Genomic DNA, 14718 nt, shown 5'->3' with positions numbered 1-14718 from the left:
TTCTCAAAGTAATTATCGTTGTTTTTTTTGCGTCGCCATATTGGAATTGAGAGATTTTCCAAAATCTAAGTCAAGCAAGACGCTGAACTTCGCTTTCCGAACAACTCCAGATCGCTGCTATCAACTTCCCGGGGCAGATCGCAGTTGGTTCGCCTGTGAGAACGTTGCTAGTTCACCAGCTGCAGACGTCCTTGGATCTACAACCAGCTAAGTCCTTTACCGTTCTTATCGCCTTAGAACTATCGTAAAATTCTAGTTTCGCTTTAATTGAAATTTCTAATTCTATCTCTTTGCGTACAATAATTAGTAGTTAGATAAGTTTTTTACATCTTAAAACGCCAATCAGTACTGAGTGGTCAAAATAATATTTAATAACATCCTTAAGGACCGTCATGTTATAACGGCACGTGTTAGCGCTATTTTGTTGATTCGTTATACCATAATTCCATCTTATTCCATATTATTTCTCCACATTGTAATTTTCCATGTTAAGTTTTTACTTCCCGAGCGTAAGCAAAGGAAGTATTGTAATCGAGTCCGTCGGCCGACTCTCTACTTTTACGTTTTCTCGATCTTTCATGACCGCTAGAAGACGAAGAAATAGGTCTCCCATTTCCGCCTGTCTGTCCGTCCGTCTGTCCGTCTGTTGTCACGGATTTTTATTAGACAGATAATCTCCGAAAGTACTCGACCGATTGTTGTGAAATTTTGTACTTATATTAAAAATATCATGTAGATGGTAAAACGCTAACCAAAATTTGTCGAATCATCCCCACCACTAAAGCGATGACGTCACTTCAAAATTGTACATAGTAAATGGGTTTTCAATTGTATAAAATAACATAGTCCTACACATGTAGTTTACAACTCTGAATCGACTTTTCACCCGAAACGTCCAGATTTTTGGAAAAAAAAATCAAAATTATAAAACAACATTTTGAAATTTAATTTTTAATCTGCTAACCAGAATGCTTTGAAATGTTGCAGATGTTTTAAGGCTATAAAGAGCATCATAAATCTTTAGTCAAAAAATATTTGCTTATCCCCTCCAAAAACTTGATGACGTCAGCTCAAAAGTTTGTGGAATAAATCATATCTAAAATGTACAAAATATGATGAGTCTGTACTTGTGAACTATCACTCCATTAATATTTTTTGGATTTGCATATACAGGGTGACTCAAAAAAATTAATGAATGCGTAAATATATTTTATTGATTTAATCAGGAACTACAAAACCGAATGCTCTGAAATCTTGCAGATGTTTTAAGGTCATAAAGAGCATAATAAATGTTTAGTCAAAATATATTTGCTTATCCCCTCCAAAAACTTGATGACGTCAGCTCGAAAGTTTGCCGAATAAATCATATCTAAAATGTACAAAATATGATGCGTCTGTACTTGTGATATATCACTCCATTCATATTTTTTGGATTTGCATATACAGAGTGACTCAAAAAAATTAATGAATGCGTAAATTTATTTTATTGATTTAATCAGGAACTACAAAACCGAATGCTTTGAAATCTTGCAGATGTTTTAAGGTTATAAAGAGCATAATAAATTTTTAGTCAAAATATATTTGGTTATCTTCTACAAAAAACTGATGACGTCAGCTCAAAAGTTTTCCGAATAAATCGTATCTAAAATGTACAAAATATGATGAGTCTGTACTTGTGATTTATCATTCCATTCATATTTTTGGATTTGCATATGCAGGGTGACTCAAAAAAATTAATGAAGGCGTGAATTTATTTTATCGATTTAATCAGGAATTACAAAACCGAATGCTTTGAAATCTTGGGAATATTTTAAAGTTATTATAAGCATGGTAAACTTTTGTTCAAAATGTATTTGTTCATCCCTCCTAAAAAAATTGATGACGTCACCCTTAAATTTTGCTGAATAAATCCTATCTAAAATGCAAAAAATACGATGAGTTTGTACTTGTGATTTATCATTCCATTCATATTTTTTAGATTTTCTTAAGAGGTGGTTCAAAAAAATTAATGAAGTCAATTTATTTTATTGATTAAATTAAAGGCAACACTTATTATTAGTATTACACCCCAACCAACCCAATTTGGTAGACACAAAATTTGTTAAAGGAAAAACTCGGTTGAAACATAAGGGTAGCACGCTTATTTACATCGACTTTAACATTACAGACCTGCATTTGTTTTATGCGTTCACTTGATTCCGCGAATGTGAAATAGACATGTTTATAATCAACCAATTGTGAATTTCACCGTCAAGAATTAAAATAAAACCCAATGTTTTATATAATAAGCGGAAGTTGAAGCAATAAAACCGACGGTCGTTTTGTTTACAGTTTCTGTGTTTGGCTCTCACGTATGCTGTTACGCCTGTCATCTTAAATTAACAATGTTTATACATACACGATTTTCAGTTGCCTCTGATACGTAGGTATACGTGAGTAAATTGTTTCGTTATTTTATTGATTATTACAAATCAATATTCAAACGACCCAATTCATTTTCCCGAAAATTTGAGAATATAATAATTTTATTCTTAGTATTACACTACATCTATCCCAACTGATATACGTGTCCTTGCAAAAATGTTGATGACGTCATCGCAATTTTTTTTTAAATTCCCACTACAAAAATGTAATGAGAAAAAAAACACAATAGGCATGCAGTCGTCAAGTTTCCGACAGCGAGGGAAGTACTGTCTAAACTCTTTAGACCAATTTTTGATTAAATTAAAGGCAACACTTATTATTAGTATTACACCCCAACCAACCCAATTTGGTAGACACAAAATTTGTTAAAGGAAAAACTCGGTTGAAACATAAGGGTAGCACGCTTATTTACATCGACTTTAACATTACAGACCTGTATTTGTTTTATGCGTTCACTTGGTTCCGCGAATGTGAAATAGACATGTTTATAATTGTCACGGTTGAGTTTTGACTTCCGTGATAAGCCACATTTCTTCTCTCCTTCTCCTCTTCATGTACGGTAAAGCGCGCCTGTAAGAAGGCAACCAGTAATACATAGCTGGTTTCGGAACGCTCTGCCCTACTAGAATTTTTAATTTAAGCTTTATTTTATTGACTTAGATTGGAGCACTTACGAGAGGTGATAAGATTTTACATGAACGGGTCCCGAGTTCCTTAAATTAAGCCCTGAACTTTATCCTGTAGGAGGAAAGCGTAGTTGACGGGCAAGGGTTGTTGGCCTACGAAGAGCTCGAAGGCCATTTCTGTTTGCCTTGTAAATACGACTCACCCGATGTTGGGGGTGGCTTTTCTCCCTCTTTGCCTTGCTACTCCCCCTATCGTTTTGAAATTCGATTTGCGTTATTTTGGCGCGTGTATTGCTGTTGACACTTGGATTAGGAGGTTAACCGAATGTCAAAAACTTGACAGAGGTTGTACGCAGGAGCAAAGCAGCGGAAGTTGAACTATGTGTCAAATTTGAAATAGTTAGCCCTTTTTCATCATAGCCTTTATGACGGAAATTTCCCGCCTTTCTCCTCCTTCAAGGAAAAACCTTCGAGAAGCCGTGATAGGGTTTTTTAACATCCGTTTCTTGAGTCGCCATTAGTCTTTTTGGTTGAAAAATTTTTGCCACGTGCGGGAGTGCTGGTGCTGTCCAGGAATTTTGAGCAATTTGCGCTCGCCAGTGGATGGGATTGTCCGGGCAAGCACCGCCCAGTTAGACTCGGTCCAGGAACGACGTCCTGAGGGACATTTGTGAAGGTTCCGGCCAGTCTTCGGATTTGTTCCGGATTTTGGGGCCTAGCTGCGTGCCAAACACATTAGGGTCGCCTACCACCAGAGTAAGACCAGACTATTTCGATTTCATTACGCTACAACTGTTTTTTTTTTCCTCCTTGCAGGACCCTTTTTCCTTTTTCTTTTTGTCTTATCTTCTGACTGCTGTATTGCTTATCACTACGTGATTTTCGCCTGCGAATCTGATCCCTGTTGACCCCCGTGGTTCTTCGACGCCGTGAATTGGAGATCGCTGTCCGTTCGACACTTTGCACCCCCCGGAGCAGCCTGGATTTGCATTTGCCACTTCGAGCCTGTCGTCAGACTTCGCCGATAAGGAACAAGGTCAGAGCGTATCACGCAGTTGATGTAGTTGACATCGTGGCAGTAATTCTATTGATAATTTAGTTAAGCAAGTTTCTTTTTTTTTTTGTTGTCCGCTCTGTAATGTAATCGGGTGCGTACGTATTCGTCTAGGACATACGCGAATTGCGCCTGCGGAGTTTGATCAAACGGCCTATGGTGGAAGCGTAGTAATGGTAGTCGTACCGATTACAGTGGCGGCGATTCGGAATAAGATTGCAAGTACTTAATTTAAATTTCACCTTGTCAGACGCTGCTGTGCTGGCGTTTACTATTTACTTAATTATAATTAATTGATTTTTTTTTTCCCCTTTTTCTCAATATACAACTCACACCCACATTTCTTTTTTTTTAACCCGATAGTTCAGGTCGGCTCGAGAAGTGCTTTAGGTCCAAGCACTTCCCACCACCGTTTTGCCGGAGGACCTTGGCGCCCAATTAGAGATTAAGTTACGTATCGTTTTCCCCTGATTCAGGCCAAACCTAATCAACCCTCGGCCCCTGAGCGTAACAATAGCCGGCACCAATTGCCACCAGCTGGCCCTGAATCGGATTCGACCTTTTGGTTAAAAATCGTGTGGCAATTTTGGCGCCCAACGTGGGGCCCTTGATTCACAGGTGTTCGATTAAAAGGACACTCGACACGAGATTTTGAAATTTGGATTTTTTTTGTTTGTTTGTGCGGTGTGAGTTGTTATTAGAACGGTCGGCGAAAACAGCTAGCGTCTGGTTGAAGTTTTTCTTATTGGTTACGATCGGTCTCGACCTTGATGATGGCGTTGTCGCTGAAATATGAAGTAAATCGGCTGTCTGGGGACGAGCTCGCGTACGAGCTGCTAGTCCGTGGGATAACAGGCGTGGAGACGGTCGATCAGATGAGGAAATCGTTGAGGAGTCTCCTCAAATTGGAGAGGGCTTCTTCCCCGCTAGAGTACCCAGTGTACTCGATCAAGTTCGACGAGGATGTGACGGTTCTGCGGGACAAATCGGTCGAGATACGGGAGTTGTTAGATTGTTTTGAAGGGGAGCGTGACGGGCCGGCGCATTTGAAAATTTTAAGTAAATTGGCATGGGGACTGGGCAGAGCGAATCGGTCGCAACCCAAGTCTCCCGAGGAGAAGTCGGCCAAATCCCTCTTGATCGTCGAGCTCCTGAACCTGCACTCGGAGGTTCAGACCAAGATCCGCCGCAGGGAGCGGTCGTTGATCAATCAGTCAGCTGTAATTCCCGACCTCGATATGTTGACATTGGAGAACGAGGGTAGCAGTGAGTCAGAAGTCGAAGACCTGGCTGTCGCGTCACCGGCAGCTCTACCCTTAGCGGACTCCAGCCATGTCGCGCCCAGTCGGTGCGGAAGTTACGCACCAGTCGCCAAATGGAACCTTAAGTTCTCGGGGGACGGGACGGAGATGTCACTGAGTGCGTTCCTGGCGCGAGTGGAGGAGCTGCGGGTGGCCCGGCATCTCAGCAAACGAGATCTGCTGGATGGGGCCATTGATCTGTTGACGGGCCGCGCATTGATCTGGTTTCGGGCAAACCGGAAGCGGGTGGATAATTGGGATGCCTTAGTGGCCCTTTTGCGGCAACAATTCCAGCCCGCTGACTACAACGACCGGTTGTTTGATGAAATTCGGCAACGTACGCAAGGACCGGACGAACCGATGGGAATCTATTTGGCGGTGGTAGAGAATCTTTTTGACAGACTCACTTACGAGGTCCCGGAAGCAACACGCCTCAAAATCGTGTTGCGGAATCTTGACCCATTCTACCAAGGTCAGTTGGGAGTCCGAACCATTAACTCATTCGCGGAACTCTTGCAGTTTGGTCGCATGGTGGAAGCTCGGAGATCCATCATGGAATCGTTTCGGCCCCCAAAGAAGCGTCATTCGCGTAGCCTTTTAGAACCTGATCTCGCCTACGAGGAAGCTGAGCTTGCAAAGCCGTGGAAGGGTTCTCGAAAGCCCTCCGCTGTGGCTTCTACTTCGTCTGCTGCTGCTGGTTCCTCAGCGGGTGTCATTTGCTGGAACTGTCGGAAATCTGGCCATGTTAAGAGCGCGTGTCAAGCCCCGAAGCAGCTTCGTTGTTACCAGTGTGGCAAGCAAGGGTTTATTTCGAAGACTTGCCCTGACTGTTCGGGAAACGGCCGGAGGGGACAGTAGATGGTTGCAATACTGTATCCCCTTCATCCCCATTTCCCCAGACTTTTGACCGCAACCAACTATTGTTAGATTTCATTCTGCAGCACGCGAAAGGCGACGAACGACCTTATCTAGACGTAACGGTGTTTGGATGTTCTTTCCGCGGTTTATTAGATTCAGGTGCTTCTCGTACTATCGTGGGTGGTGTAGGTTTTGTTCGCGCTCCAGTACAGCTCATTCATCAGGTGCAGTGGATCGATGTTTTGGTAGTTCCTGAGGTGCCTCATTCGTTGATTTTGGGTGTCGACTTCTGGAAGGCGATGAGGATCGTACCCGACTTGCGACAGAATGTGTGGCACTTTGCAGCCGAGGAGGAGAGTGCAGTTGAGTGCGGTAGTATTCAGGCTGAGAACACCTTGACCCCGGAAGAACGAACGGCTTTAACCACCCTTCTCGATTCTAGGTTGTCGCAGATGGAAGGTCCTCTCGGGTGTGTGAAGGTTGCACAACATCACATCGAATTGTTGCCGGGTGCAACTCCGCTTAAGCAACGTTACTATCCGATTTCTCCGTTGAGGCAGAAGGCAATGGACGAGGAGTTAGGTAAAATGCTCGAGATGGGCGTAGTCGAGCCTTCCAATTCTGCATGGTCTTCACCAGTTTGTTTAGTGCGGAAGAAGGACGGTAGTTTTCGTTTTTGTGTTGACTACAGGAGGCTCAACGCAGTCACCAAAGAAGACGCCTACCCTTTGCCGTATATTTCCTCCATTTTAGATAACTTGAGGGACGCAAGATACATCAGTACCATCGATATTAAGAGTGCGTTCTGGCAGGTTCAGCTGTCGCCCGAGTCACGAGAGTACACGGCTTTCACGGTACCAGGCCGTGGGTTGTTTCAGTTTCGGCGCATGCCTTTTGGTCTCACTGGTGCTCCTGCCACTTGGCAGCGGATTGTGGATCAAGTGATCGGTGTTGACCTCCAGCCTTATGTGTTTGTTTATTTGGACGACGTTGTTCTGGTCTCTCAGGATTTTGAGACACATTTGTCGTTGTTGAATCAGGTTTTTGATCGCTTGCAGAAGGCTGGAATGTTAGTATCGAAAAATGTCAGTTCTGTCGTCCCCAGTTGAGATATCTAGGGTATGTCGTGGAGCAATATGGATTGCGTCCGGATCCGGAGAAAGTACAGGCCATTGTGGACATTCCTGTTCCTAGGAACGTGACGGAGGTGCGTCGATTTGTAGGTACGGCTTCGTGGTACCGGAAATTTGTACCAAACTTTTCCTCGGTGCTGGAACCCCTGGGCCAGCTGACGCGTAAACGGGTTCATTTCAACTGGACGCCGGAGTGCGATGACGCATTTCGGAAGGTAAAAGAGTCTTTGGTCACCGCCCCAATTTTGAGTTGTCCCGATTTTAGTCGCGAGTTCGTGCTCCAGTGTGATGCTTCGGCGTTTGGGGTTGGCGCGGTTTTGAGTCAAAAATTTGAGGACGGTGAAAAGCCTATTTGTTTCATCTCTCCTTCACTTTCCCGGGCTGAGCGCAATTACTCGACCACGGAGCGAGAGTGTCTTGCGGTGATTTGGGCGGTAGAAAAGTTGAGGCATTATTTAGAGGGTGCTCGGTTCACGGTTATTACCGACCATTATAGTTTGCTTTGGCTCCAGCGTCTAAAAGACCCGCAAGGTCGCCTGGCTCGATGGGCGTTGAGACTCCAACCGTACGACTTCACCATTGTGCATAGAAAAGGGAAGGAGAACGTGGTACCTGACATGCTGTCGCGTTCCGTGCCAATCTCCCTAGATTCCGTGGACGCGGTTTCGAATGATTTTCGGGGGACCACCGATAAGTGGTATCAGAAGATGTTGATTTCGGTCGTCGAGAATCCTGGGAAGTATCCGGCCTACCGTGTGGAAAACGGGCTGCTGTATAAGTACATCAAATGCAGTCTCCCTGAGTTCTATGGGGAGTCCGATTTTTGGAAACTGGTGGTGCCGAAGGATCATCGGAAGTCGATTTTGGAGCGTTGTCACGATATCCCCGCCGCTGGTCACGTGGGAATGTTTAAGACCTTTTGGAAGGTTCGCCAACAGTATATCTGGCCGAAGATGCAGGCTGACATAGTTCGATATGTCAAAGGATGCCGCACCTGTGCGAGATATAAGGTGGAACGGAAAGCACCCGCCGGGTTAATGGGAGGCAGACCGACTATCACGGCTCCTTGGCAGTTGATTAGCCTAGACTTTATTGGACCCTTTCCACGCTCAACGCAGGGTTATACGTACACGCTTGTGGTAACTGACCACTTCACCAAATATGTTTTGTTGTTTCCGATTCGGACCGGCTCAGCCAAGATTCTGTCCAGGTGTGTCGAAGAAGGAGTGTTTTTAGTATATGGTGCCCCAAAGTACCTAGTTTGCGATAATGGCACGCAGATGCGCAGCAGGGAGTTTCGTAAACTCTGTGAGAGTTACGGAGTCACGTTGTCGTATACCCCTTTGTATTACCCGCGATCTGATCCGACGGAACGGGTAAATGGTGTCGTGAAGACAATGATCGCAACGACCATGAAGAAAGACCATCGCCATTGGGCCGACAATCTCGCCGCAATAGGCTGCGCCATTCGATCTTCCCGACACGAGACTACAGGCTATAGTCCATATTTTGCCAATTTCGGGAGGGAACACAAACTTTTCGGGACTGACTTTGATAACTCGGTATCGGAGCCTGGAAGCGACTTGACGAGTCAGATCCGCAAAAGGCAAGCAGGATTCGAACGGCTGTACACGAACATCGTCGAGAAATTGAGATCTGCCTTCGTCCGCAACAAGCATGCTTATGATCTCCGGAGGAGGCCAATGCGGTTTGAGGTTGGGCAGGAAGTATGGCGCCGCGACAAGAGTCTTTCCGACGCTGCCGCTCATTATGCTGCGAAGCTGGGTCCGAAATTCGTAGGGCCGTTTATAATAGCTCGGAGGGCTGGAGCCTGGACATATAAGCTGGCAGACGAACATGGTAACGGGAAAGGTGTCTGGCATGTTCAGGACCTCAAGCCGGTAGCCGAACCTTATGATGACGCTGGTTAGTTTCGAAGTGGTTAGCTCTGTCGATGGGGCTAAAGACTACGTCGACCATGGGTCGCCATGGGCGGTAAAAGTCCGCCAAGAGCCAACTGTAAGACTGGTGTTTCCATCGAGATATCCGGGTTCGGTTAGCGTAGTTTTTGACATTGCAGTTTCGGTTTTCGTTGAGTTTAGTGAGCGAGTTTGGTGCGAGCCACCCCGGAATCGATAAGTCTATTCTTGCTATACACTGGATTTGGACTTCATCTTATTTTTTTTTTCCCGGATTCGACTTAATTTTTTTTTTTTTTACACCAGATTGTGAGGCCCGGTAGAGGTCGCAAATCCTGCCGTTTTGGAGCAAGTGGGGAAGGATTCCTAGTGGGGCGTCGACGGTGGACACGACCATTGTTGTGTATATTTGTTCTCTGGTGGATGTTTCTTCTTTTCTTTGTGATGCCGCATGTAGTGGGGGACGGCGCCACTCCAACCCATTCCTGAGGGGATGGGCAGGGGCGACGTCGGTCTTTTTCGGACGTGTAGGTCGTACATGACGGTATCCTGCCTCGTGTTTTTTTTTTTAAGTACTTTTGGGTCGTGGGTTCGGACACGTTCGTCCTAGGGAAGTCATTTTGAGTGGTGACCCGCCTGCGGTCCCTGTTAGTTTTGTCGTTAGTTCGACGTGTTAGTTTTAGGTTAGTTAAAACAAAATTTTATCTTTTTTGGCATTTTTCTTAGAATTTCTATTTAACCTTTAGTTTTCGTGGGATTTGGGGTATAAGGAGCTTGTTTGGAAGGACGCTGGCGTTCTGAGGATTCCGGTTGCGAGGGATGGGTTTCGAACGGTGGCGTTGACGAGGGTTCCCAAGGATTGCTGAGTGCGCAACGGCGCGATGTTAACACCCATCCGCGACGCGCGTGGGAACCTCTTTTGAAGGCGGAACCGGTTCGAGATGCCGTTTCGCTACCGGAGAATTGGTCGCTACCGGTTATGCATGCTCCACCCGTAACAGTGGCGGCTCGTGACTGTCTGATGTGGTGAAGCGATGATAGAAGTTTGACAGTAATAACATTAATAATATTATTAATAATCAAATTAATTAAATTAATGTGATTAATACATATTACTTGATCTTACTAGTTAGTAATAATAGTCTTGCCCGAATACCGTCAGTGGTAGGTCCTAATAATAATAATAATATTAATATTAACACCCATAACACATTTAATAAACAATATTTTTACAAGTCAAAATTTGGTTTAAACTAGCACTTTCTTGGAGGGATTCGGGAATAATTGTTGTATTCCTTTCTAAACGTTTTAGGTCCATGAAATTTTTAATGTGTACTTTGGAACTTTGATGTAACTTTGCACTTCGGATGAAATTATTTAAATCGTTATATCCCGGGACGTCGTATAAATATTACGGCAGAGCCATTTATATGTTTCGTACCAAGTTGATTTAAAAAACTTGGAGTACTGACGATTCTGACTTGACTGCTCGACATTTAGCAAAATTTGCCGACGTTCTAGCTCGGTTCGCCGTGAAAACGGTGTTTCAAGAAGGAACATGACGATGTAGTACTCGGGATTCATTTTTCACTCACCTGTACCTATGAAAGAGACAAAAATACGAAACATCAACACGTGGGCTTTTACTCACGTTCATGCTAATTACCCACGCACCCCGCAACCCTTCCGTTCTGTAAAATAAATGGGAAAATGGTTTAATGAGTACGCCGAAAATGGCCGAGAAGCACCGAAGACATCGCCTCAGTTCCGAGCGAACTGAGGCGAGGAGCTGAGCCATGGAAATCCGTGTCTCTGATTGGGCTTCGTTGGTTCAAGTGAACCGACGTTCTGACCGCTTCAGTTAAAGAACTAGGGGCATAAATCGTACGGTATTCAACCGAAAATGTCAGCAGAAAGCGTAAAAAATAAATAATCATCTACAGATTTACCATTTCAACATATCTTGGTAACTAAAAATGCATTGAAAGCTCTTTTTTAATTACAAATTAAGTCAATCTGTTCTTAAGATATATGCTGTGAGGCGCCGCCTCACTTGCCTCATCTGACGAGCCGCCACTGACCCGTAACTTTTACTTAGTGGCTTTAACGGGCTCATCTTCAACTAGATCCGCCCGTAAATTTGTTAGAAAATTTACGTATTTTAGGGAGGGGGCATTGTCACGGTTGAGTTTTGACTTCCGTGATAAGCCACATTTCTTCTCTCCTTCGCCTCTTCATGTACGGTAAAGCGCGCCTGTAAGAAGGCAACCAGTAATACATAGCTGGTTTTGGAACGCTCTGCCCTACTAGAATTTTTACGAGCCCTAACAACTAAATATTGGGACACAGACAATTTCTCAAAAAAATCCGGTAGATATTTTTGATATCATTCAATTCGTTTGGACTAAATGCTAATTTTGCATGGGCATCTATTTTGGCAGAGAGTGAGGTATTTTGCAAATTATTAAATTTTCTTAGAGCGCAAAAATTGTCACCTAACTAAAAAAAGGTGCTATTTTTACTGACATTTAAATGTTGGGACACCCGAGAAAATTTGCTAAGTATACCATCGAAATACAAACGTAGTAGCTGGTAAATGCTGCCATTATTATAGGGATCGTAGCATTTCATGCTAGTGTTGGTTTTATTTAGAAAAAAATAGTTAGCGGCGAGCTAGTTTTAGTAAAAGTTCTGAAAATAATAATTTCGCAGTACCTCAAGGGAAAATCGCTAAGAAAAAGTGAAGATTTGTTCCAAATAGCTTAGTCGTCGATGGTAAATGTCGTAAAATAGTACGCAGACAGAGGTACCATCGGAATAAAAGGTAAAATTCCCGGTAGGCCACCACCTGTGAAGCCGCGTGATCAACAACAACTGATGAAAATTTATAAAAGTGGACGACGGAGTCCTTCAAGAGAAATTACTACTTGCTGGAATAGCGATAACCAACTAAATTTTTCAAGACAATATTGTCGCGAATGCATACACAAATCAGGCCTTGGTTTTTACATTGTAAATCTTAAATAAAGCTATCTTTGATGGACTTTATTATTTATTTATATTATTTTAGGCTAAAGTAAAACCACAATTAAAAACTGCCCACAAGAAAAATCGGTTAATATGACCAAAATAAAAATCGGAGAAAAGTGATATATAACGCTGAGTCCAAATTTGATGTCTGGGTGAGATAATAGTCGAAAAAGAGTTATTGAAATAAAAAAGGAATTTTAATATGGATTATCTCAAACAAAGAGTCAAGTTTGCAAGCGGAAAAATGGTTTGGGGGTGCATGTCTATTAACGGAATTTAAAGACCAGTTAACAACGTTCATGGAAGGGAAATTACAAATTCAAACAAATATCAAGAGACTTTGTAAAAAAATATCAACAACTACTGAAGCAGTCTATCCTGTTGATATTTATATTTTTCAACAGGATGATGCTTCAAGTTACACACCTACAACACTTATTACAAAGAATAATAATATAAATGTTTGCCCTGATTATCGAATAGCCCAGATCCTAATCTAATAGAGACGGTATGGCGTGAAATAAAAAAATATTTAGGAAGTCATCTGTGACAAGCGATTGTCAATCTTCAACAGGAAATTTAGCGAGTGTAGGATACGGTAACAACTCCTGTGTATTGTAGAAAATTAGTTGAAAGTACGATGGCAAGAATTCCTGCAGTTATTAAGGCAAAAGGAGATATGACCAGTTACTCAATTTGCTGTGTCCCAATATTTATGTGTCACAAAATGTTACGTTGTTTTAGAGTTTTATGTCACTGTTTGAGTTAGAAATCAGTTTTTGTTGTGCTGTAAACATTAACAGTTTTGCAAAACGAATTAATTTTAAAATTTTAATTATCTAAAATAAATTACATTTTTGTTAAAAAGTTTGGTGATTTTTTTATAAAAATTTTTTGTTGTCCCAATATTTAGTTGTTAGGGCTCGTAATTTAAGCTTTATTTTATTGACTTAGATTGGAGCACTTACGAGAGGTGATAAGATTTTACATGAGCGGGTTCTGAGTTCCTTAAATTAAGCCCTGAACTTTATCCTGTAGGAGGGAAGCGTAGTTGACGGGCAAGGGTTGTTGGCCTACGAAGAGCTCGAAGGCCATTTCTGTTTGCCTTGTAAATACGACTCACCCGATGTTGGGGGTGGCTTTTCTCCCTCTTTGCCTTGCTACTCCTCCTATCGTTTTGAAATTCGATTTGCGTTATTTTGGCGCGTGTATTGCTGTTGACACTTGGATTAGGAGGTTAACCGAATGTCAAAAACTTGACAGAGGTTGTACGCAGGAGCAAAGCAGCGGAAGTTGAACTATGTGTCAAATTTGAAATAGTTAGCCCTTTTTCATCATAGCCTTTATGGCGGAAATTTCCCGCCTTTCTCCTCCTTCAAGGAAAAACCTTCGAGAAGCCGTGATAGGGTTTTTTAACATCCGTTTCTTGAGTCGCCATTAGTCTTTTTGGTTGAAAAATGTTTGCCACGTGCGGGAGTGCTGGTGCTGTCCAGGAATTTTGAGCAATTTGCGCTCGCCAGTGGATGGGATTGTCCGGGCAAGCACCGCCCAGTTAGACTCGGTCCAGGAACGACGTCCTGAGGGACATTTGTGAAGGTTCCGGCCAGTCTTCGGATTTGTTCCGGATTTTGGGGCCTAGCTGCGTGCCAAACACATTAGGGTCGCCTGCCACCAGAGTAAGACCAGACTATTTCGATTTCATTACGCTACAACTGTTTTTTTTTTTTTTTTTTTTTTTTAATTTATATGTATAGTTTAATTCTATATGCACATAAAATAAAACAGGGTACACAACTAACAGAGAGAATGATTTTAACATTCATAGCTATCCTCTACAATTGTTTTTATTGTTTTTCTGTTTGGTCCATTTTGCAGTGTTTTTTTCTCAAAATTTTCTAAATACCTCATGCTCACTTTGCGATCATCTGAGAGATGAAGACCAATTAAAATTTTCTTTAAACCCTTTCTTTCATTTCCTACAAGTTCGATTGCTTCATAGTATTTTTTCCGCAGACACTGTTCTAGGGCCTTCCTTGCAGAATCTCGTTCATGCCGCTTTAGTTCAATTATAATTACTGCACATTTTGAAATAATAATTAAATCAAGCTTGGGTGACCATCCCTTTTTTATTGCAAATTCTGAAAAGCAATCCAACTTCCCACAACTAGAGATTAACATCCAAAGGTCACAGTGAAAGTGAAAATGAGCTTTTGGTAATTCTCGGTCGGTATACAAATTTTCCACAGATTTTTTAAACGCAACATATTCCATAGGTTCATGCTTTTCTCCATTTCCTAAAGACTTTAATGCATTCACAAATGACTCTTGTTGTTCTACAGTAAACAGGTTAGTTTCAAATTTTATCAAAGCCTC

The sequence above is a fragment of the Zophobas morio genome, unplaced genomic scaffold (genome assembly GCF_036711695.1).
Source record: "Zophobas morio isolate AGI-343-1 ecotype UQ-CSIRO unplaced genomic scaffold, CSIRO_AGI_Zmor_V1 ptg000014l, whole genome shotgun sequence".
Taxonomy (NCBI): Eukaryota; Metazoa; Arthropoda; class Insecta; order Coleoptera; family Tenebrionidae; genus Zophobas; species Zophobas morio.
Note: the sequence above shows the minus strand (reverse complement) of the source record.